Source organism: Rana temporaria, chromosome 4 (genome assembly GCF_905171775.1).
Source record: "Rana temporaria chromosome 4, aRanTem1.1, whole genome shotgun sequence".
NCBI lineage: Eukaryota > Metazoa > Chordata > Amphibia > Anura > Ranidae > Rana > Rana temporaria.
Genome location: NC_053492.1, coordinates 351,326,133 through 351,352,659, shown reverse-complemented (window position 1 = coordinate 351,352,659; position 26,527 = coordinate 351,326,133).

Genomic DNA, 26,527 nt, shown 5'->3' with positions numbered 1-26,527 from the left:
GCATGCGCAGTGACGTCGACGGGCTGACTGCCCCATCTGCGCATGCGCACAACTGTCAGGGGATGCCCACGCAGGCATCCGAGTACCGAGTTACAGGTCAATGGGCTGCACTAATGGAAACAGGCACCAAGATAGTGAAAAAATATATATGTTTATTAAGTTAAAGCACACGTGAAAAACAATCAATGAAAGCAAGCGTGACACAGCAACCAAAAACCACTAAGCAGGTAATGCAGGGATAAGACATAAGCAAGTCCGAGGTCCAAGCCAGGGGTCAAGGATAGGAGAGAGCAGCAAAGTCCAAAATACAAGCCGGGGTCAATAAGCGACAGGGTCCAGGGCAGGGAGCGAAGCAGGAACAGATGTGCAACAGCTAACAGGTCAGGCAGGGAACAGGCTGACAAGCAAAATACTGAAGCCCTGAACTCCAGTTTAGGGCGGGCTTAAATACCTGTGCAAATCTGTATTGAGCGACACCTGCTGGAGGCCACCAGAACTGCACCCCTGTTACTGAAGAGAATAGTGCCACCAGCAGGTGACCAGAGTCATGACACAGATCATGACAGTTCCCCCCCCCCAAGGGGTGGCCTCTGGACACCCCATTCTGCCCTTGCCCTGGTAGTGCATGTGGATGCAGAAGAGTCCCAAATAGTCCTTCGGTCCCAGCCCTTTAACCCATTGGGAGACCAGCCCCCCCAAGTCCGGAAAGGGAAACCTGCATCCTACCACCACCAGGGTCTGGAAGTTGGTATCTAGAGGTGGAAACAGGCCAGGCAGCGAATTTAGGGTCATTAGGCTGGGAAAGTGACACATCGAACTGAAAGTCAGGCACGTCAGGCTGGGAGCCCGTACCCAGGACGTCGGGGTGGACAACAGGAACCAGGCCGCCAGACTGGGCCGCAGATGGTGGCAGATCAGCAGACGGTGGCAAATCAGGCTGGGCAGCAGACAGGAACACCTCCGGCTGGGCAGCAGACAGGAACACCTCCGGCTGGGCAGCAGACAGGAACACCTCCGGCTGGGCAGCAGACAGGAACACCTCCGGCTGGGCAGCAGACAGGAACACCTCCGGCTGGGCAGCAGACAGGAACACCTCCGGCTGGGCAGCAGACAGGAACAACTCCGGCTGGGCAGCAGACAGGAACAACTCCGGCTGGGCAGCAGACAGGAACACCTCCGGCTGGGCAGCAGACAGGAACACCTCCGGCTGGGCAGCAGACAGGAACACCTCCGGCTGGGCAGCAGACAGGAACACCTCCGGCTGGGCAGCAGACAGGAACACCTCCGGCTGGGCAGCAGACAGGAACACCTCCGGCTGGGCAGCAGACAGGAACACCTCCGGCTGGGCAGCAGACAGGAACACCTCCGGCTGGGCAGCAGACAGGAACACCTCCGGCTGGGCAGCAGACAGGAACACCTCCGGCTGGGCAGCAGACAGGAACACCTCCGGCTGGGCAGCAGACAGGAACACCTCCGGCTGGGCAGCAGACAGGAACACCTCCGGCTGGGCAACAGACAGGAACACCTCCGGCTGGGCAACAGACAGGAACACCTCCGGCTGGGCAACAGACAGGAACACCTCCGGCTGGGCAGCAGACAGGAACACCTCCGGCTGGGCTGCAGACAGGAACACCTCCGGCTGGGCTGCAGACAGGGGCTCAACAAGTTGGTATGTTGGCATTGCAACGTCAGGCTGGGCAACTGGCACGACAGGCTGGGCAACTGGCACAACAGGCTGGGCAACTGGCACAACAGACTGGGCAACTGGCACAACAGACTGGGCAACTGGCACAACAGGCTGGGCAACTGGCACAACAAACTTGGCAACTGGCACGTCAGGCTGGGCAACTGGCACGTCAGGCTGGGCAACTGGCACGTCAGGCTGGGCAACTGGCACGTCAGGCTGGGCAACTGGCACGTCAGGCTGGGCAACTGGCGCGACAAGCTGGGCAACTGGCACGACAAGCTGGGCAACTGGCACGTCAGGCTGGGCAACTGGCACGACAAGCTGGGCAACTGGCACGTCAGGCTGGGCAACTGGCACGTCAGGCTGGGCAACTGGCACGTCAGGCTGGGCAACTGGCATGACAAACTGGGCAACTGGCACGACAAGCTGGGCAACTGGCACGTCAGGCTGGGCAACTGGCACGTCAGGCTGGGCAACTGGCACGTCAAACTGGGCAACTGGCACGTCAAACTGGGCAACTGGCACGTCAAACTGGGCAACTGGCACGTCAAACTGGGCAACTGGCACGTCAGACTGGGCGACTGGCAAAACAAACTGGGCAACTGGCACAACAGGCTGGGCAACTGGCACATCGGGCTGGGCAACTGGCGCATCAGGCTGGGCAACTGGCGCATCAGGCTGGGCAACTGGCGCATCAGGCTGGGCAACTGGCGCATCAGGCTGGGCAACTGGCATGTCAGGTTGGACCGCTGGCACTGGAACAGGCTGAGCAGACGGCACTGGAACAGGCTGAGCAGACGGCACTGGAACAAGCTGAACAGACGGCACTGGAACAGGCTGAACAGATGGCACTGGAACAGGCTGAACAGATGGCACTGGAACAGGCTGAACAGATGGCACTGGAACAGACTGAAGCAGGTTGGCTGAAGTGGATGCAGATTGGGTTAGTGGCAGGATCGAGTGGGTTGGAAAAAACTTTTTCTTCTTCTTCTTTGGTTTCACCACTGGGGGTTTGTATATGGGTATAGGGTTGGAGGTAATGGATACGGCTGGTAGGGGTGAAGAGGATTTTGGTGGAACAAACGGAGGCAGTTGAGAAGCAGCAGAAGGGTTAAAGGCAGGGTAAGTGCAGCAGGAGGAAACAGGGGACTGGTACTTTGTTGCTAGCAGGGTGTATTGTTCAGCAAAAGTGGGAATTGGGGGTAAAGAAAAAGACATCCCAGCAGGTTGGTAACTAGAAATGGATGGTTGGAAGCTGGCAGGGGCTGAGTACAACAAACTGGACCAGGCTTGCAATAATGGTTGCACAAAATCAGGTTTGCACACAGCTTGTCTGACCAGAGACTGCACAGAATTAATGCATGCTGCAATCACCTGTTGAGGACAAGCTGAGTACTGCTCATGAAAAAAGGCTGAATCATCCTCCAACAGCCACACCAAAGACTCTACCTGAGCTGCACTAAAAGGAGGTGTGTAATCATCACGTTCATTAGCAGCATCAGACTGAGCCAACTCTGTGCAGATCTGAATCAATGGCTGCACATCCTCAAACAAAACACTGCCATGATCAATAAAAACATGAGCCATACGGATACATTCCAACAACTGCTCACTAGTGTATTCACTTAGTTCCTGATAGCAGAAATCTCTGTCATCTGTTGCCAAGAGTGACAGGTACACAATCTCTTCTAGATGCATTTTTATAAAAGCAAATGCCCAGAGCCAATTTCCCAAGTGCAGCCGACCTGTTTATATGGCTTCAGTATTATGTCAGGGGATGCCCACGCAGGCATCCGAGTACTGAGTTACAGGTCAATGGGCTGCACTAATGGAAACAGGCACCAAGATAGTGAAAAAATATATATGTTTATTAAGTTAAAGCACACGTGAAAAACAATCAATGAAAGCAAGCGTGACACAGCAACCAAAAACCACTAAGCAGGTAATGCAGGGATAAGACATAAGCAAGTCCGAGGTCCAAGCCAGGGGTCAAGGATAGGAGAGAGCAGCAAAGTCCAAAATACAAGCCGGGGTCAATAAGCGACAGGGTCCAGGGCAGGGAGCGGAACAGATGGGCAACAGCTAACAGGTCAGGCAGGGAACAGGCTGACAAGCAAAATACTGAAGCCCTGAACTCCAGTTTAGGGCGGGCTTAAATACCTGTGCAAATCTGTATTGAGCGACACCTGCTGGAGGCCACCAGAACTGCACCCCTGTTACTGAAGAGAACAGTGCCACCAGCAGGTGACCAGAGTCATGACACAGATCATGACAACAACTGCGCCTGGCGTAACCCCTAAGATACGCCGGCCCACTGCCTACGCCCAGTGCATTAATACGCCCAGACATGCGCCCGACAAGTGCAAAAGTACCCAAGCATTTTTTGTTCCTGCTAGGTCTTTTACATCTCGATTTTTGGGGGAAGTATGGCTGCAGCAGAGTCTTCAGGTGAGCGGAGGATGACAAATTTCAGCCCAGAGGAGAGGGCTGTTATTATAGATGGGCTCTCCCAACATGGTGCCCGCCTCTATGGGCCACAGAGTGGCCACACTGGCAAAGCAGATAAAACCCGCATCTATGTGGAGATAACCACACAGGTTAATGCTCTGGGTGTGGCGGAGAGGGAGCCGAAGCACAGCCGCAAAAAGATAAATGACCTGCGGAGACTGGTTAAAGAAAAATTAGTTGCGAGGAAGAAGCATGCCAGTGGCACAGGTGGAGGACCAGCCACCAGGATCACCCTGATGCCTGAGGACATGGTCGTGGCCAGGTTCCTGGATAGGGAGCTTGTAGAGATCCTGGAGGGCTTTGATTCTGGGGATCAGCCCTTGAGGACAGGTAAGTGTGTTTTATCTTCTTTCGGGTGTGTAGCATGTGTGGGGGGGGAGGGAACATGTGACAAGTGTGTGGGTCCACCAACATGTGAATGTTTTGTGTCCTCCACAGATGTGCAGGATGGAGCTGGGCTGTCATCGGCTGCAGGGCGACCCACCCCATCCATGGTGGAGAGTGCCCCTACCTCAGTGCTTGAGGAAGTGGAGGAGGAGCACGTCGGGGTAGAGGAGGATGCAGTGTATCTGTTGGAGGAGACCCCCATTCCTCCCAAACCTCCCCCTCATGAGAGTTACCCCCTCATGGGTCTCAATCCCTATCAGGGATTCCCCCTCACGGGACACCAGCCCCTCCAGGGATTCCCCCTCACGGGACACCATCCCATCCAGGGATTCCCCCTCAAGGGACACCATCCCATCCAGGGATTCCCCCTCACGGGACACCATCCCATCCAGTCGGCCTCAAGCCTCTCCTGCCCCTAGGAAGGCTACCAAAAAAATTTGTGGAGTCGATGAGGAGTTTGAGGACCATCTCGAGAGGACCAGACAAGTCAGACCCGCCATATTGGGTGTCTTGCGGGGGATCTGCATAGGGTCGCAGATAGCCTGGCCTCCTCTGCCGAGAGCCAGGCTGCCTGCACTGTGGCTGTGCAGGTGGCCATCACCCAGCAGGCTGACCAGAGTCGTGTCATAAATGAAAGCCTGCAGGACGTTGTTGGTAACGGGGCAGCCCTTCTGTCCTGTCTGGTGGACCTGCAGGCCACAACATCTGGCCTGGTCTCAGAGGTCCAGAGCCTGGCAGCTGCTGTCCCAGAGGAGGGGAGGCTGACACGGCGCCAGCAGCGCAGCAATACTACCCGCAGGCTGCGGATGCAGGCTGCGACCAATTCCTACCTCCACCGGCTAGCCGTGGCAATGGAGGGCAGCCAGGCAGTCAGGGAGAGACTGGGGGAGGTTCCACCACCAGCCCCCCCACCTGAGGCTCGCCCCAGGAAACTGCGCCCCAGGAGCCTAGGGACAAGACGAAGCCCACGACAGGGCCGTTGATTTTTTTTGGCATTTCTTTGATACTCAGGTTATGAGTTTATTTTATTTTGATACTCAGTGTCACGTACCTGGTAGGAGTCTGATGTGACGAGGTCGGCCTCCCTTGTATCTCCAGCCCAGAACCCCTCTGAGGATGGGACAGATGGCGGTTCAGGTTAGGAGGAACACGAGTGCCTGTGAGTGTTGCTTGGAGTGCTGTCAGGTGGAGGTGAAGACAGAAGACACTGGTAGAGCAGCAGGCACTGGGCAAGGTGGTGTGAAGAGAACAGCTGGAGTTAAGAGGAACTCCAACCCACTTGCAGAGTCAAGTTGAACAAGTAGCGGGAACGTCCGGAATGCAGTGGTCAGAGGATAGCCGGGTTTGATAGCAGACGGGCAGCGAAGTACACAAGGATCAGCAGGAGCAAGGTCAAATGGATAGCCGGGATCAGAAGCCAGGTATTCAGGAGGAATCAGGGTCCAGAGGGAGAGTCAAGGAAGCCGGGTCGGTAACAGGAATCTGGTAGATAATACAGGCGTCAGGAAATCAGGGAACTGCTGAAGACCAGTCAGCACCGCCTGATGATCAGAGCTCTCTTTAAATAGGCAGCAGGAAGGATCTTCCTGTCACATGATGAGCCTATGGCTCCCATTTCTTCTACTGGCAAGATTGCCATTACTTCCTCTATGGCCATTTCTTCTACTGGCAAGATTGCCAGTACTTCTTCTACGGACATTTCCTTGACACTCCGTCCTTTCCTTACATTGCCCCCCCCTTACGGGCAGCCTCTGGATGCCCCTCAGGGCTCTCTTCTCTGGGTGGCGTTGAAAAAAGGCTTGCACCAATCTTGGTGCATGTATGTTAGAAGCCGGTTCCCAAGAATTTTCTTCCGGGCCGTAGCCCTTCCATTTGACAAGGAACTGAGTAAGATTATTTCTACGTCTACAGTCCAATACAGACTCTACTTCAAATTCCTCATTCCCTTCAATCAGCACAGGAGAGGGAACTTCCGAGACCCGGTTAGGGAAGGGGTTTGGCATGGTTGGTTTCAATAAGGAAACGTGGAATACCGGGTGCATCTTCAGATTCTTGGGTAACACCAATTCAAAAGCCACTGCATTGATCTTCCGTTTCACAGGGAAGGGGCCCAAAAATTTGGGACCAAGTTTCCTCGAGGGACAACTTAATTTAAGATTGGTCGTGGATAGCCAGACTTTATCCCCAGGCTCCAGGTTCAGATTGCCTCTTCTCTTCTTGTCAAAGAACTTTTTGTTACTTGCTTGAGACTTAGAGATTGCATCCTGTAGCACCTGATTGTTGGTAGAAAAGAAGTTTAACCGGTCTTGTACAGCAGGTACGGGAGATTCAACAGGTAGTTCTGGTAGAAAGGATGGATGATAGCCAAGATTAGCGAAGAAAGGGGATTGATTGGTTGCTGAGTGCATGGTGTTGTTATATGAGAACTCTGCAAGCGGAAGGAGGGATAGCCAATCGTCTTGTGCGAAGGAGGAGAAACACCGTAGGTACTGTTCAAGGGTTTGGTTCGTCCTCTCAGTCTGACCGTTGGTTTGTGGATGATATGCAGAGGACAGACGAAGTTCAATATTTAGTGCTTCACATAAGGCCCTCCAAAATCTAGAGGTGAATTGTACCCCTCGGTCGGAAATAATACTGTCGGGAATACCATGCAATCTGACAATCTCCTTGATGAAAGCCGTAGCCGTTTCTGTAGCAGAAGGAGTGCCTTGCAAGGGTACAAAGTGAGCCATCTTAGTGAGGCGATCCACCACGACAAAGATGGTATTAAAGTCCTCAGATGGGGGAAGTTCCACGATAAAATCCATGGAGATCATGCTCCATGGTTTCTTAGGTACAGGGAGAGGTTCCAGAAGACCCCAAGTCTTGGTTCTGTCCGTCTTATTTCGAAGACATGTAATACAAGATTTAACATATCTCTTACAGTCCTGCAATAATTCTGGCCACCAGAAGGAGCGTGCGACCAAATCAGCAGTCTTACGGATTCCGTAGTGACCGGCTAAGGGGTGGTCATGGCAACATCCCAAAATGGATACTCTGAATTGTTCAGGGATAAAGACTTGTTCCCCATGGAGATAAAGGCCATTCTTTAGTTGAAGCGCTAAGTCCTGTGGAGGTGGTTGGTTGATCACACTTGCCTTTATCTGAGACATCAGATCTGCTTGAAGGATCAAAAAATTTTTAGCCGAGAGGATGGTATCAGGCTCTGCGGAATTCACAGGATCTTTAAACATTCGAGACAAGGCGTCTGGCTTACCGTTCTTAGAGCCGGGGCGAAAGGTGATGTGAAACACAAAACGAGAGAAAAACAATGCCCATCTTGCTTGTCGAGGTCTTAACCGTTTAGCCGTCCTTAGATATTCTAAATTTTTGTGATCCGTGAAGATGAGAATCGGATGAGAGGCTCCTTCCAGGAGGTAGCGCCATTCTTCAAGTGCAGCTTTAATAGCAAGCAATTCCCGGTCCCCAACGTCATAGTTCCTCTCGGACGGGTTTAGCTTCTTGGAGAAGAAGGCCACAGGGTGAAGCAGGGACTTAGGACCCTGACGTTGGGACAATATAGCCCCGACTGCATTTTCGGAGGCATCAACCTCCAATACAAAGGCCAAGGCAGGGTCGGGGTGCTTCAGGATGGGAGCTGAGGTAAACAAGATCTTTAGTTGCTCAAAGGCCTCTTGAGCTTCGGGTGTCCACTGGAAAGGAATATGCTGCTTGGTTAATTGCGTGATGGGGGAAATAATGCCAGAAAAGTTCTTAATGAATTTCCTGTAGAAATTGGCAAATCCCACGAACCGCTGAACGGCTTTCCTGTCAGTAGGAGCAGGCCATTCCAGAACAGATGTAACTTTCTGCGGGTCCATTGAGATCCCATCAGCGGAAATAACAAGTCCAAGGAAATGTGTAATTTGTTTTTCGAAATCGCATTTTTCAGCTTTTGCGTAGAGAGAGTGTTTCCTGAGTCGGTCCAAGACTTTCTTGACATGGATCTGATGAGATTCGAGGGATTCAGAGAAGATCAGGATGTCATCTAAATAAACTATGACAAATAAGTCAAGATAGTCCCGAAAAACATCATTCACTAGGTGTTGGAAGGTGGCTGGGGCATTGCAGAGTCCAAATGGCATGACTAGATACTCAAAGTGACCGAAGCGTGTTCGAAAGGCCGTCTTCCATTCATCCCCTTCCCTGATTCTAACCAAGTTGTATGCCCCTCTCAAGTCTAGTTTTGAGAATATCCGTGCCCCCCGCAGCCTCTGGAACAGTTCGGGGATCAGGGGAAGAGGGTACCTGTTTTTAACAGTGATCTTGTTAAGGTCCCGGTAATCAATGCAGGGTCTTAAGGAGTGATCTTTCTTCTCCACAAAGAATATACCGGCACCTGCAGGTGACGTGGAGGGTCGGATGAACTTTTTTTCCAAACTTTCATCTATGTAGGCACGTAGGGCTTCCAGTTCGGGTTCCGAGAGTGGGTAGATCCGGCCAAAAGGAATCTCGGCTCCTGGTAATAGCTCAATAGGGCAATCATATGTCCTGTGGGGCGGAAGAGTGTCTGCACCCTTCTTGTTGAAGACGTCCAGGTATTCATGGTAAGCCGGAGGTACCAGTTTAATGGTTTCAGGGTCAGGTTGAAGACTCAGAAGGGGAGCGGTGTTAACAGGCTTTTCCGGAAAACAGTGCTCCAGACAGTAGTTGGAAGAGAAGGTGACAACCCCGGTAGGCCAGTCAATGTGCGGGTTATGGGCTCTTAGCCATGGAACACCAAGGATGATGGGAAACATGGGTGAGGCTATGACATCCAACCGGAGGAATTCGTGGTGACCTGAAGGGGTGTGACAAAAAATAGGTGCAGTCTCTTGTGTGACCGGGCCAGATTTGATGCCAGAGCCATCAGCCAAGTGGACATGGAATTCTTGTTTCTTAGTACAAACGGGAAGCTGATGCAGAGAGACAAATGTGGAATCCACAAAACAGCTGCAGGCCCCAGAGTCTATAATTGCTGACACAGGGAGAGTCTTTCCGGCAAACTGGAGGATGACTGGAAGGGAAAGTTGGGACCGACCCTCTCCGAGAAGATGTTCCAAGTGGGGTCGTTGGAAACAGGCTCTGGTGGTCCTTGCTGGACAAGTCTGTAAAAAGTGACCTGCCTCCCCACAATATAGACACAAGTTAGCACGTCGTCGTCTGAGACGTTCTGCCGGGGTAAGGGGTGCTCTTGGAAAGCTCCTGTTGTAGGTCTTATGTAGAGCCTTCTGGCTGGGAGGTGTGGTAGATGGATCAGGCCTTGAAGCCACAGAAAGGATCCCTTCAGTTTTCTCCACCTGTCTTTCACGTAACCGGCGGTCGATCTGAGTGGTCAGACTAATCAGATCTTCCAAGGATGATGGGATCTCAACTCTGGCTAGTTCATCCTTTAAGGAATCGGAAAGACCATGACGAAACCAGTGGCGAAGGGCAGGACTATTCCATTGGGTGTCAGTACTTAGAACACGGAAGTCTGTGATATAGTCCTCGACGGGTCTTGACCCTTGTTGTAGCTTATTAAGCCTGGATTCTGCCGACTGTTGACAGAAGGGATCGGCATATAACTGAGCCATGGCTGAGAAGAAAGAATCGATGGTAGCCAGGGCAGGGTCAAGCTGCTCACGGAGGTGATGAGCCCAGGAAAGGGGTTCATTCAACAAGAGTGTGATTACAAACCCCACCTTAATGTCCTCAGAAACAAAGGTCCGGGGTAACAGGGAAAAGTAAAGTTCACAGGAATTGCGGAAAGTTCTAAACATTTCACGATTTCCAGAAAATCGCTCGGGGATAGGCACCCTGGGTTCCGGAGGAGGAGGAATAAATCCATAGGGAGAGCTTGACTCAACTTGAGTAGAGGCATCTGCGACTGAAGGAGAATCAGGGGCTGGTGCAACACTTTCTTTGTGCGAGAATCGCTCGTCCATGCGACTGAGGTCCTTCTGTAAATTCTGCACAATATGAGCAAGTGCAGAAATTGTCCCAAGAATGTCCCTTGATGGAGAGGCCTCCCTTTCAGACTCCATTCCTGGCTGACTGGTACTGTCACGTACCTGGTAGGAGTCTGATGTGACGAGGTCGGCCTCCCTTGTATCTCCAGCCCAGAACCCCTCTGAGGATGGGACAGATGGCGGTTCAGGTTAGGAGGAACACGAGTGCCTGTGAGTGTTGCTTGGAGTGCTGTCAGGTGGAGGTGAAGACAGAAGACACTGGTAGAGCAGCAGGCACTGGGCAAGGTGGTGTGAAGAGAACAGCTGGAGTTAAGAGGAACTCCAACCCACTTGCAGAGTCAAGTTGAACAAGTAGCGGGAACGTCCGGAATGCAGTGGTCAGAGGATAGCCGGGTTTGATAGCAGACGGGCAGCGAAGTACACAAGGATCAGCAGGAGCAAGGTCAAATGGATAGCCGGGATCAGAAGCCAGGTATTCAGGAGGAATCAGGGTCCAGAGGGAGAGTCAAGGAAGCCAGGTCGGTAACAGGAATCTGGTAGATAATACAGGCGTCAGGAAATCAGGGAACTGCTGAAGACCAGTCAGCACCGCCTGATGATCAGAGCTCTCTTTAAATAGGCAGCAGGAAGGATCTTCCTGTCACATGATGAGCCTATGGCTCCCATTTCTTCTACTGGCAAGATTGCCAGTACTTCCTCTATGGCCATTTCTTCTACTGGCAAGATTGCCAGTACTTCTTCTACGGACATTTCCTTGACACTCCGTCCTTTCCTTACACTCAGGTTATGAGTTTGATTTATTTTTATATCCCTGCACACGGTCAGTAGTGCAGGCTACAGTGTGAATGGTATGTGAATGTGGGGGGGGACACTCCTGCCATTAACGTTTGTCACCCTCAGTCGTTGGGGAGAAGTGATCCCCACGACCCATGTGAAAGGTGTATGAATGTACAGCGACATAATTGGAGCCTTGGCGCGGCGTTGCTGCTCCCAAGTACCGTGGGGTGTACTTTGGTCTAATCCAATTTGATGTGGATGTGGGGTGTGTGTGCTAGGGACCTCAGTTGTGTGCATGCGTGCATTCTCATTGTGCCATGATTAATGTGTGTATTTAACGTGAAAAGAAGCCTTCCACGAGGCATCTCCTGACTGCTTTTCCCTCAGCAGACGGGGTAGCCTCGGGCAGGGGGGGATTATGTGGTTCGGGGGTCAGGTCATCATGTATGTCAATCTGCAGGCCCCTTCTCACAGCAAAGTTGTGCAGAATGCAACATGCACCGATCTGGCACACAAAGTTTGGGGAATACAACAGGGTACCCCCAGACTTATCCAGGCATCGGAAACGGGACTTAAGGAGGCAAATGTGCGTTCCACCACTCCACGGGTAGGTGCGTGTGCAGCATTGTATCTTTCCTCTCCTGGGGTTTGGGGATTCCGGAATGGAGTCATTAAATGGGGCCCAAGTGCATATGCCGCGTCACCTGGAAGGGAAAAGACAGAAGGATGTTTGTCGTGCATGTGCCCCTCATGATGTCTGCATCATGGGGGGGGGACTGTCATGCCAGATTCCCATGTCACTCACCAACCAGCCAGCTGTCCCTGTACACGTTCTGTTCAAATTCTGTTGGGATGTTGCTTTGACGGTATATGAAGCTGTCATGGCTGGACCCTGGGTGTTTGGCACGGACGTGCCATATGAGGCATTGGGCATCGGCTATCACCTGTACGTTGATGGAATGCCAATGCTTCCGATTGCAGTATATGTGCTCTGTGTCGCGAGGGGACCGTAGTGCCACATGGGTGCAATCAATGGCCCCCACGGTGCGTGGGAATCTGTCAATTCTGTAGAAATCTGTCATTGCCTTCTGCCGCAGATGCTCCTGGGTGGGTTTGTTGAAGTGGTGGGACATGCGTCTGAGGATTGCGGGGACAACCTGGTGCACACATCTGCTCATGGTGGATTGTGACATCCCAGCCACCACTCCACTTGTTCTTTGAAAAGATCCACTGGCGAGGAAATGCAGTGTTGCACTGCACGTGAGCGTTGTGTCTTGCTGGTGATGTCATCCTGCAGGGTTCTGGCTATTTCCAGGATGGCTTCAGGGCTGAATCTAAAGATGCGATACACCTCCAAATCCCCGATGCCAAAGAGGTCCATGCACGTTCGGAATATCCTCTCCCGTGCCCTCCTACATGCCCGTCAACGCAGTAGTGCTATGACCACAGCTGCCCTTGGCATGTTGGCACACAGATGTGTTGTCCAGCAAGTGTGGTTGCTCAGGTCGTCTGTAACGGTGCTGCTGTAGCTGCTCTCCAGCTGACCTGTGCAAGTCTGGTGCAAAGTTACCCCTGCTTTATGAGGGGTAACTTTGCGCCGGAATTTTCAGTTACGCGCATCGGGAGTAGCCTGCGCTGGCCAAACGTACTTTTCTGAATCGACGTATCTCCCTCATTTGCATATTTGAATAAAAAATCATGGGCGCGCCAGATCCGTCCAGCGTAAATATGCGCCCACGCCGCTCCGGCGTATAAAAGTTACGCCGGTAGGAGGAAGTCTATTTTGAGGCGTATCTGGTTCTGTGGGTACGGCGCATAGATACGACGGCGCAAATTTACACTTACGCCGCACATCTCGAGATACGTCGGCGTAAGTGCTATGTGAATCCGGGCCACGGTATTTAGTATTTAACAGAAAATCCTACAGATTTGCTTGCAAGAATTAATAATAAGTTGAGGATTGAGCATTTTTTACAAAATATTCTAAACTGGGGTTTGGTTGTTAAATTGGGGTAGTAGATTGTTCTAATTTACTTAAGGTTCCCCAGGGAAAATATTAAAATATGAAAGTTATGTTCAATCTAAAAAATTATAAAAATTGTAAAAAAACAAACAAGTCTTTGTAATTTCATATTTCTGATAAAAGTGGAGGATTTGGCTGGGGAGAGGAGTTTCTCGTGAAAATGGCCAATTCACAGTTCATTAGGCTGGAGCTAGTCTGTGAATTTCACGAGTTTGTCCCCTAAATGATCTTTTGTCGCTGCTGTAGTCAAGGGGGAGGGGGGACCTGATGAGTCCATTCAACAGTGAAGTATGGGGAGTACTGGGCTGCAGGCAACAATTATATGAGCAGTTCCTCCACAAGTACTGTAGCATTCTTACCCTCTGCTCCCTCAGCCAGGACCACGATCCGGAGGTTTTGCGTTCACTTTGGTTCCTGGCATCCTCTGCTCGGTTGTCCAACACCCGCTGTTATGTAACTGCTGGATGAGCCTGACGTGCAGTGGGAAGGCATTCTTGTACAACCCTGGCTCAAGGGCCACCGGTGTTGCAACAGTGGGACCGCAAGAGCCTGGTGGTGTATGGGTGCCTGGTTCATCTTTGGTCTTGTCAGTTCAGCTGGTGCAGCAGGAAACAGGAAGCAGGCTGGTAGGTGCAGGGCTGGGGAGACACTGAATACATAGTCAGACAAGCCGGGTTTGGTAACAGATGATCAGATGTAGGTATAAACGACAGGCAGAGAATGGTCAGGATACAAGCAAAGTTTGGGAAACAGGATATCAAGCAGTGTAGACCTGAGCATGGTTACAAGGCAGGCTGGGGTCAGGATAACAGAGATCAATTGTAGTCAAACAAGCTGGGTCAAACACAGGAAACAGATCAGATCACAGGAACAGGAAGTCACGGAAACTGGTATGAGCTGCAGATTAGACAGCAAAGACACAGTGCTGCTGAGGTGTTTAAATAAGGCAGCCTGTTGCCAATCACTGAAATCAGTCTGCACTATTAACCCTTAGGTGGCAGATCCATGACATTGCCCCCCCCCCACCTCCGGGTGCTCAACAGGTCTCTCTTCTGTGAATGACTGCGAAAAAAGGCATTAACCAAGTCTCTGGCATGCACATCCTGTTCAACCTCCCAAGATCCTTCGGGCCATAACCTTTCCTCTTAACCAGGTACTGTACCCGATTCCTTCTCCTCCTACAGTCTATGATAGCCTCCAACTCAGTGTTGCCAACCGTCCGTATTATTATGGACAGTCCTTAAAAACGGGCACTTTTTTCCCCCGTTCGTAAATGTCCGTGGTTGCAGGAATGTGCCAGTAAAAAAAGCAGAGATCGGTTCAGCTTGGAACTGCGCATGAAGTTTGGAGGCAGGGGGCGATTGGAGGCAGGGGGTGATGGTGGCTGCGCTGCACCGCAGAGGGGGATGGAGGCAGAGGGAGATTGGAGGCAGGGGGTGTTATTGGCAGGGGGTGATTGGAGGTAGGGGGTGTTGGTGGCACCGTAGAGGGGGATGGTGGTACCGCAGAGGGTGGGGGATGGAGACAGGGGTTGTTGGTGGCACAGCAGAGGGGGGTGGAGGCAGGGGACGATGGAGGCAGGGGGTGATTGGAGGCAGGGGGCCTAGGGGAGATTGGAGGCGGGAGGAGATTGGAGGCAGGGGGTGTTAGTGGCAGGGGGTGATTGGAGGCAGGGGGTGTTGGTGGCACCGCAGAGGGGGAGGGTGGCATCGCAGAGGGTGGGGATGGAGACAGGGGTTGTTGGTGGCACCGCAGAGGGGGATGGAGGCAGGGGGTTACATAGTTACATAGTTAGTCAGGTTGAAAAAAGACACAAGTCCATCCAGTTCAAAAAATAAACAAACAAAATAAAAAAACATAGTACAATCCAATACACCCAACTCCATACCCACAGTTGATCCAGAGGAAGGCAAAAAAAAAAAACCAGCAGAGCATGATCCAATTTTCTACAGCAGGAAAAAAAAATCCTTCCTGATCCCCCGAGAGGCAATCGGATTTACCCTGGATCAACTTTACCTACAAATCTTAGTACTCAGTTACTGTATATTATGTACATTTAGGAAAGTATCCAGGCCTTTCTTAAAGCAATCTACTGAGCTGGCCAGAACCACCTCTGGAGGGAGTCTGTTCCACATTTTCACAGCTCTTACTGTGAAGAAGCCTTTCTGTATTTGGAGATGAAATTTCTTTTCCTCTAGACATAAAGAGTGCCCCCTTGTCCTCAGTGTTGACCGTAAAGTGAATAACTCAACACCAAGTTCACTCTATGGACCCATTATATATTTGTACATGTGGATCATATCCCTCTTATTCTCCTCGTCTCAAGAGTGAATAAATTCAGTTCTTCTAATCTTTCCTCATAGCTGAGCTCCTCCATGCCTCTTATCAGTTTGGTTGCCCTTCTCTGCACTTTCTACAGTTCCCCGACATCCTTTTTGAGAACTGGTGCCAAAACTGAACTGAAAATGATGTCTCTCTCTCTCTGGAGTCCATACCTCTCTTAATACAAGAAAGGACTTTGCTCGCTTTGAAAACCGCAGCTTGGCATTGCATGCCATTATTGAGCTTATGATCTACCAAAACCCCCAGATCCTTCTCCACTACTGATCCCTCCAGTTGTACTCCTCCTAGTATGTATGATGCATGCATATTCTTAGCCCCCAAGTGCATAACTTTACATTTATCAACATTAAACCTCATCTGCCACATAGTTGCCCAATTAGACAGCAACAGCATTGAGGTCGGCTTGTAAATTGGAGACATTCTGTAAGGACATTATTCCACTGCATAGCTTGGTGTCATCTGCAAAGACAGAAATGTTACTTTTGATCCCAGACCCAATATAATTTATAAAGATATTAAAAAGTAAGGGTCCCAACACTGGGCCAGATTCACAAATGAGATACGACGGCGTTTCTCCTGATACGCCGTCGTATCTCTGTTTCTATCTATGCGACTGATTCATAGAATCAGTTACGCATAGATATCCCTAAGATCCGACAGGTGTAATTGTTTTACACTGTCGGATCTTAGGATGCAGTACCGCGGCCGCCGCTGGGGGGAGTTTGCGTCGTAAACCAGCGTCGGGTATGCAAATTAGGAGTTACGGCGGATCCACCACGGTTTTTCGCGTTCGCTACGTCGCCGCTAGTCAAGTTTCCCGTCGCAAATTTACACTTTTTTTTTGGTGCCTTAACTTTAGTCAGCAAGTGTATTGCTATCTAAAGTATGGCCGTCGTTCCCACGTCGAAATTTAAAAATCAACATCGTTTGCGTAAGCCGTCCGGGAATACGGAAGTACGCTACGCGCGTCGCCGTTCAAAAAAATGACGTCACGGCGCGCAAAGCACGGCGGGAGTTAGGAAACGGAGCATGCGCAGTAGGTCCGGCGCGGGAGCGCGCCTAATTTAAATGACACACGCCCATTTGAATTGGCCCGCCTTGCGCCGGAGGCCGCGGGCGTAGTTTTCATTGCAAGTGCTTGGTGAATCAGGCACTTGCGATGAAAAATTGCGGCGGTGTAACTTATCTAGGATAAGTTACGCCGCCGCGATTCTACGTGAATCTGGCCCACTGAACCTTGGGGTAAACCACTGATAACCTTAGACCATTCAGAGTATGAATCATTAACCACGACTCTCTGAATTCTGTCTTTTTTTTTTTTTTATAACAGGGCCAGGGCCCAGGCGGGCCAACACAGTACAAAGAATGCATATGACAAGGCAATACTCCAGTTACAGTACATAAAGAATGAGGATATGTCAAATAGGACAACACTTCCAGCAACTAAGCGCTTCATAATGGGCAACATCAATACAACATGACAGTGAGGTGTCTCGTATGCCATTTAATGGTTGTCTAACCGCTACTTCTGTAAGGGGTATGAGATGAAGAGAAAATAAAAATAAAAAAATAAAACCTCCCAAAGAATGCAGGATCATCTGGGATGTGATGTTCCGTGAATTTCTGAGCGACTTTACGTACTACTCACCAGAAGTGTCTCAGGTCAGGGCAGGACCAGAAAATGTGTACCAGTGTACCCCTGTCTGCCCGGCAGTGCCAGCAAGTATTCGACGTTGCCGGGAGAAGCCTGTGAAGCAGTGCAGGTGTCCTTTACCACCTCGATAAGAGCTTGTAATTGGTCTCCTGCGTTTTGGCACAGATGGAGGACTTGTGTGTGAATTTCAGGATTCGCTGTCTTCTGGTCTCACTGAAATGACAATTTAGGTCAATTTCCCATTGAACTAGTCCCGGGGGCTGGAAATCTGCCCGCGGTGAAATTAAGAGGCTGTAGGCTAGGGAGAGTGTATGTGTTATGGTGCCTGAAATGTTACAGAGTTCCTCCAATGTTGTGATAGGCTGGTTGTTGGTCCCGGGATGCTTCAAGGAGTGGAGGAAGTGGTCCAGCTGACGAGACCTCAGGAAGTCCAAGCGAAAGGGGCCTGTGGGGTCAGAGAGCTCAGCAACGCTAAACCATCGTCCACCAGTACTAAAGTGAGAAGCCTGGTGGAAGCCCACCTCGCCTAGCCTCCGAAAGGCCGCGTCCTGTATCCCCGGTGTAAACCCAGGATTCCCCAGTATGGGGTACAAAGGTGAGTTGGGGGAAGATACTGGTGTTTGAGAGAGCAGACGCGCGCACACTCGTGTTGTGTTAACAATCAGTGGGTGGCGTTTGGTCTCTGCCGGTAAGATCGCATGGCACCATGGGGCTCTGCTGAGAGGTATTGTGCTTTGGCTCTGCTCCAATTGCATCCAGAGCTTGGTCTCTTGATGGCGGCACCCGTCTATGAGCCTCCCTAGGTGTGAATTCTGTCTTTTAGCCAGTTTTCTATCCATTTACAGGCTATTTCCAATCCTGTAGACCTTACCTTACACATGAGCCGTGTGTGTGCGGAACTGTATCGAACGCTTTTGCAAAATCCAAGTATACAACGTCCACTGCCACGCCTCTGTCCAAGGTTTTACTTACCTCTTCAAAAAGAAATCAGGTTTGTCTGACAACTTCTGTCTTTCATGAATCCATGCTGTCTGTTGTTTAAATAGTTTTTTTCCAGCAAGAACTTATCTATGTGGTCTTTTATTAATGTCTCCAGTATCTTCCCAGCTATAGAAGTTAAACCAAGAGGTCTATAGTTACTTGGTAAAGACTTTGTTTCCTTTAAATATAGGCACCACATTGGCCCTGCGCCAATCCAGTGGTACTATTCCCGTCATTAATGAGTCCCTAAAAATTAGACACAATGGCTTTGAAATTACAGAGCTCAATTCTTTTAGGATCTGTGGGTGTATGCCATCTGGTCCAGGTGCTTTATCCACCTTTATTTTGTCTAAATATTTCAGGACCATATCACTTTTGAGCCATTGTGGATTTGTGGCTGTGTCACTACCACCCCCATTTTGGACATGAGCTCCCCCATGCTCCATTGTATACACAGAGCTGAAGAAAGCATTTAATAAATTAGCCTTCTCTTTGTCCCCAGTCACCCACTCTAGATTATTTTGTAAAGGGCCTACATGCTCAGACTCCACTTGAACTGGATGGACTTGTGTCTTTTTTCAACCTGACTAACTATGTAACTATGTAACTATGTAACTATGTAACCTTGTTACTATTAATTGATTTGAAGAATTTTTTGGGGTTTGTCCTACTATCTTTTGCAATCTGTCGTTCGTTGGAAATTTTTGCATCCTTGATTTCCTTTTTACATATCCTGTTATATTCTTTGTAACATTTAAACGACACTAGTGTTCCTTCATTTTTTTATATTTTAAAAGCTCTTTTCTTATTGTTTATAGCTTTTTTTAACTTTGACCGTGAGCCACATAGGTTTTATTTTTAGCCTTTTAAACTTATTGCCCATGGGAATATACATAAACAGTCTTTTTGAAGAATTCCCATTGCTGTTCTGTGCCCATTGATGCCAACATTCCCTCCCAGTCTAAGTCCTGGAGAGCAGCCCTCATCCTTGGAAAATTTGCTCTCTAGTGTTTTTATCTTTCCTGTATGTTTTTCTTGCTTACAGCTAACATCAAATGAAATCATGTTATGGTCACTGCTACCCATGTGTTCTTTTATCTGAACATTAGTAATAAGCTCTGCATGCTTTGAGATTACCAGGTCCAACAGAGCATCATTCCTAGTTGGGGCCTCAATAAACTGGACCATAAAATTGTCCTGCAATAGGTTTTTACATTTTTGCACTTTAACTGTCCCAGCAGTGCCATTACTCCAGTCAATTTCTGGGTAGTTAAAATCCCTTGCAGCCCTTTCCATCTGTGCAAGGAGCTGAGTCTTCACCTCCTCGTTAACATTAGGTGGTCTATAACAAACTCCAATGATTAACTTTGAACTATGCAGTTCCACCCATAATGCTTCAGCCTCATCACACTCGCCATCAACCAGGTCCTCTTTCACGCTTGCTTTGAGGTCACTTCTCGCATAGAGACAGACCCCGCCACCTTTCCTTTTTACTAGGGTTGTCCCGATACCAATTTTTTAGGACTGAGTACAAGTACCGATACTTTTTTTTATGTACTCGCCGATACCGAATACCGATACTTTTTTTTAAATGTGTCCCCAAATGCAGCCATGTCCCCCACATATGCAGCCATGTCCCCAAACATATGCAGCCATGTCCCCAAACATATGCAGCCATGTCCCCCACATATGCAGCCATGTCCCCAAACATATGCAGCCATGTCCCCAAACATATGCAGCCATGTCCCCAAACATATGCAGCCATGTCCCCCACATATGTAGCCATGTCCCCAAACATATCCAGCCATGTCCCCCATATACGCAGCCATGTCCCCAAACATATTGCAGCCATGTCCCCCACATGCAGCCATGTCCCCCCACATGCAGCCATGTCCCCCCACATGCAGCCATGTCCCCCGTACCTTAATGATGCCGCTGCCGCGTTAATCACCGCGCGGGGAACATTACAGTCAGCTTTCGTTTGAATAGCTGTTTTCCCTGCCGCGCTGTGTATAGAGACACTCCCCATTGCTCGCGATTGGACAGATCCGTCCAATCGGGAAAACAGCTATTCAAACGAAAGCTGACTGTAATGTTCCCCGCGCCGCGGTGATTAACGCGGCAGTGGCGTCGGCTTTGTGACACACGGCGGTGGCGGCGGGTGGGGGGGGAAGTATTCTATTTTGGCATCGGGGGTATTTGCGGGAGTACGAGTACTCCCGCTAATACTCGGTATCGGTCCCGATACCGATACTGGTATCGTATCAGGACAACCCTACTTTTTACCCTGTCTTTCCAAAAGAGAGCATAGCAAGGAACATTAATAGCCCAGTCATGTGAGGATTGAAGCCAAGTTTCAGCAATACCGATTACCATGTTTATCGGCATATACCGCGCACTTTTTTGCCCTTAAAATCAGGGCATAACAGGGCCAGGGCCCAGGCGGGCCAACACAGTACAAAGAATGCATATGACAAGGCAATACTCCAGTTACAGTACATAAAGAATGAGGATATGTCAAATAGGACAACACTTCCATCAACTAAGCGCTTCATAATGGGCAACATCAATACAACATGACAGTGAGGTGTCTCGTATGCCATTTAATGGTTGTCTAACCGCTACTTCTGTAAGGGGTATGAGATGAAGAGAAAATAAAAATAAAAAAATAAAACCTCCCAAAGAATGCAGGATCATCTGGGATGTGATGTTCCGTGAATTTCTGAGCGACTTTACGTACTACTCACCAGAAGTGTCTCAGGTCAGGGCAGGACCAGAAAATGTGTACCAGTGTACCCCTGTCTGCCCGGCAGTGCCAGCAAGTATTCGACGTTGCCGGGAGAAGCCTGTGAAGCAGTGCAGGTGTCCTTTACCACCTTGATAAGAGCTTGTAATTGGTCTCCTGCGTTTTGGCACAGATGGAGGACTTGTGTGTGAATTTCAGGATTCGCTGTCTTCTGGTCTCACTGAAATGACAATTTAGGTCAATTTCCCATTGAACTAGTCCCGGGGGCTGGAAATCTGCCCGCGGTGAAATTAAGAGGCTGTAGGCTAGGGACAGTGTATGTGTTATGGTGCCTAAAATGTTACAGAGTTCCTCCAATGTTGTGATAGGCTGGTTGTTGGTCCCGGGATGCTTCAAGGAGTGGAGGAAGTGGTCCAGCTGACGAGACCTCAGGAAGTCCAAGCGAAAGGGGCCTGTGGGGTCAGAGAGCTCAGCAACGCTAAACCATCGTCCACCAGTACTAAAGTGAGAAGCCTGGTGGAAGCCCACCTCGCCTAGCCTCCGAAAGGCCGCGTCCTGTATCCCCGGTGTAAACCCAGGATTCCCCAGTATGGGGTACAAAGGTGAGTTGGGGAAGATACTGGTGTTTGAGAGAGCAGACGCGCGCACACTCGTGTTGTGTTAACAATCAGTGGGTGGCGTTTGGTCTCTGCCGGTAAGATCGCATGGCACCATGGGGCTCTGCTGAGAGGTATTGTGCTTTGGCTCTGCTCCAATTGCATCCAGAGCTTGGTCTCTTGATGGCGGCACCCGTCTATGAGCCTCCCTAGGTGTGAATTCTGTCTTTTAGCCAGTTTTCTATCCATTTACAGGCTATTTCCAATCCTGTAGACCTTACCTTACACATGAGCCGTGTGTGTGCGGAACTGTATCGAACGCTTTTGCAAAATCCAAGTATACAACGTCCACTGCCACGCCTCTGTCCAAGGTTTTACTTACCTCTTCAAAAAGAAATCAGGTTTGTCTGACAACTTCTGTCTTTCATGAATCCATGCTGTCTGTTGTTTAAATAGTTTTTTTCCAGCAAGAACTTATCTATGTGGTCTTTTATTAATGTCTCCAGTATCTTCCCAGCTATAGAAGTTAAACCAAGAGGTCTATAGTTACTTGGTAAAGACTTTGTTTCCTTTAAATATAGGCACCACATTGGCCCTGCGCCAATCCAGTGGTACTATTCCCGTCATTAATGAGTCCCTAAAAATTAGACACAATGGCTTTGAAATTACAGAGCTCAATTCTTTTAGGATCTGTGGGTGTATGCCATCTGGTCCAGGTGCTTTATCCACCTTTATTTTGTCTAAATATTTCAGGACCATATCACTTTTGAGCCATTGTGGATTTGTGGCTGTGTCACTACCACCCCCATTTTGGACATGAGCTCCCCCATGCTCCATTGTATACACAGAGCTGAAGAAAGCATTTAATAAATTAGCCTTCTCTTTGTCCCCAGTCACCCACTCTAGATTATTTTGTAAAGGGCCTACATGCTCAGACTCCACTTGAACTGGATGGACTTGTGTCTTTTTTCAACCTGACTAACTATGTAACTATGTAACTATGTAACTATGTAACCTTGTTACTATTAATTGATTTGAAGAATTTTTTGGGGTTTGTCCTACTATCTTTTGCAATCTGTCGTTCGTTGGAAATTTTTGCATCCTTGATTTCCTTTTTACATATCCTGTTATATTCTTTGTAACATTTAAACGACACTAGTGTTCCTTCATTTTTTTATATTTTAAAAGCTCTTTTCTTATTGTTTATAGCTTTTTTTAACTTTGACCGTGAGCCACATAGGTTTTATTTTTAGCCTTTTAAACTTATTGCCCATGGGAATATACATAAACAGTCTTTTTGAAGAATTCCCATTGCTGTTCTGTGCCCATTGATGCCAACATTCCCTCCCAGTCTAAGTCCTGGAGAGCAGCCCTCATCCTTGGAAAATTTGCTCTCTAGTGTTTTTATCTTTCCTGTATGTTTTTCTTGCTTACAGCTAACATCAAATGAAATCATGTTATGGTCACTGCTACCCATGTGTTCTTTTATCTGAACATTAGTAATAAGCTCTGCATGCTTTGAGATTACCAGGTCCAACAGAGCATCATTCCTAGTTGGGGCCTCAATAAACTGGACCATAAAATTGTCCTGCAATAGGTTTTTACATTTTTGCACTTTAACTGTCCCAGCAGTGCCATTACTCCAGTCAATTTCTGGGTAGTTAAAATCCCTTGCAGCCCTTTCCATCTGTGCAAGGAGCTGAGTCTTCACCTCCTCGTTAACATTAGGTGGTCTATAACAAACTCCAATGATTAACTTTGAACTATGCAGTTCCACCCATAATGCTTCAGCCTCATCACACTCGCCATCAACCAGGTCCTCTTTCACGCTTGCTTTGAGGTCACTTCTCGCATAGAGACAGACCCCGCCACCTTTCCTTTTTACTAGGGTTGTCCCGATACCAATTTTTTAGGACTGAGTACAAGTACCGATACTTTTTTTTATGTACTCGCCGATACCGAATACCGATACTTTTTTTTAAATGTGTCCCCAAATGCAGCCATGTCCCCCACATATGCAGCCATGTCCCCAAACATATGCAGCCATGTCCCCAAACATATGCAGCCATGTCCCCCACATATGCAGCCATGTCCCCAAACATATGCAGCCATGTCCCCAAACATATGCAGCCATGTCCCCAAACATATGCAGCCATGTCCCCCACATATGTAGCCATGTCCCCAAACATATCCAGCCATGTCCCCCATATACGCAGCCATGTCCCCAAACATATTGCAGCCATGTCCCCCACATGCAGCCATGTCCCCCCACATGCAGCCATGTCCCCCCACATGCAGCCATGTCCCCCGTACCTTAATGATGCCGCTGCCGCGTTAATCACCGCGCGGGGAACATTACAGTCAGCTTTCGTTTGAATAGCTGTTTTCCCTGCCGCGCTGTGTATAGAGACACTCCCCATTGCTCGCGATTGGACAGATCCGTCCAATCGGGAAAACAGCTATTCAAACGAAAGCTGACTGTAATGTTCCCCGCGCCGCGGTGATTAACGCGGCAGTGGCATCGGCTTTGTGACACACGGCGGTGGCGGCGGGTGGGGGGGGAAGTATTCTATTTTGGCATCGGGGGTATTTGCGGGAGTACGAGTACTCCCGCTAATACTCGGTATCGGTCCCGATACCGATACTGGTATCGTATCAGGACAACCCTACTTTTTACCCTGTCTTTCCAAAAGAGAGCATAGCAAGGAACATTAATAGCCCAGTCATGTGAGGATTGAAGCCAAGTTTCAGCAATACCGATTACCATGTTTATCGGCATATACCGCGCACTTTTTTGCCCTTAAAATCAGGGCATAACAGGGCCAGGGCCCAGGCGGGCCAACACAGTACAAAGAATGCATATGACAAGGCAATACTCCAGTTACAGTACATAAAGAATGAGGATATGTCAAATAGGACAACACTTCCATCAACTAAGCGCTTCATAATGGGCAACATCAATACAACATGACAGTGAGGTGTCTCGTATGCCATTTAATGGTTGTCTAACCGCTACTTCTGTAAGGGGTATGAGATGAAGAGAAAATAAAAATAAAAAAATAAAACCTCCCAAAGAATGCAGGATCATCTGGGATGTGATGTTCCGTGAATTTCTGAGCGACTTTACGTACTACTCACCAGAAGTGTCTCAGGTCAGGGCAGGACCAGAAAATGTGTACCAGTGTACCCCTGTCTGCCCGGCAGTGCCAGCAAGTATTCGACGTTGCCGGGAGAAGCCTGTGAAGCAGTGCAGGTGTCCTTTACCACCTTGATAAGAGCTTGTAATTGGTCTCCTGCGTTTTGGCACAGATGGAGGACTTGTGTGTGAATTTCAGGATTCGCTGTCTTCTGGTCTCACTGAAATGACAATTTAGGTCAATTTCCCATTGAACTAGTCCCGGGGGCTGGAAATCTGCCCGCGGTGAAATTAAGAGGCTGTAGGCTAGGGACAGTGTATGTGTTATGGTGCCTAAAATGTTACAGAGTTCCTCCAATGTTGTGATAGGCTGGTTGTTGGTCCCGGGATGCTTCAAGGAGTGGAGGAAGTGGTCCAGCTGACGAGACCTCAGGAAGTCCAAGCGAAAGGGGCCTGTGGGGTCAGAGAGCTCAGCAACGCTAAACCATCGTCCACCAGTACTAAAGTGAGAAGCCTGGTGGAAGCCCACCTCGCCTAGCCTCCGAAAGGCCGCGTCCTGTATCCCCGGTGTAAACCCAGGATTCCCCAGTATGGGGTACAAAGGTGAGTTGGGGAAGATACTGGTGTTTGAGAGAGCAGACGCGCGCACACTCGTGTTGTGTTAACAATCAGTGGGTGGCGTTTGGTCTCTGCCGGTAAGATCGCATGGCACCATGGGGCTCTGCTGAGAGGTATTGTGCTTTGGCTCTGCTCCAATTGCATCCAGAGCTTGGTCTCTTGATGGCAGCACCAGTCTATGAGCCTCCCTAGGTGTGAATTCTGTCTTTTAGCCAGTTTTCTATCCATTTACAGACTATTTCCAATCCTGTAGACCTTACCTTACACATGAGCCGTGTGTGTGCGGAACTGTATCGAACGCTTTTGCAAAATCCAAGTATACAACGTCCACTGCCACGCCTCTGTCCAAGGTTTTACTTACCTCTTCAAAAAGAAATCAGGTTTGTCTGACAACTTCTGTCTTTCATGAATCCATGCTGTCTGTTGTTTAAATAGTTTTTTTCCAGCAAGAACTTATCTATGTGGTCTTTTATTAAAGGGTCACTAAAGGAAAAATTTTTTTTTGCTGAAATGACAGTTTACAGGGCATAGAGACATAATAGTTAACTGATTCCTTTTAAAAATGATTAAAAATAGATAAAAAAAACAATCATATAATGTGCCTGCAGTGTAGTTTCGTTTTTGCTGTTGTTTGCTGGTTCTCTGATGTACAGAGAGCCACTAGAGGGCAGTCAGCCAATAGAGAGCAGTGATACTTTGTCTAAAACTCCTCAGCACCAATCCAGTTTCGTTTTACTCACACCTCCTTGATTAGTGACCACCGTGAGAAATCTCCCAGTACTGTGGTTATCAGGAAAAAGGCAACCAGGAAGTGTCCAGAACAGAGAGGATTTACAGCAACATCAAAGCAAAAACGAACAATGAGGACATGAAACCAGGACTGCAGCAAGGTAAAGGAAGCTATTTAGCTAAAAAAAAAAATTCCTTTAGTGACCCTTTAATGTCTCCAGTATCTTCCCAGCTATAGAAGTTAAACCAAGAGGTCTATAGTTACTTGGTAAAGACTTTGTTTCCTTTAAATATAGGCACCACATTGGCCCTGCGCCAATCCAGTGGTACTATTCCCGTCATTAATGAGTCCCTAAAAATTAGACACAATGGC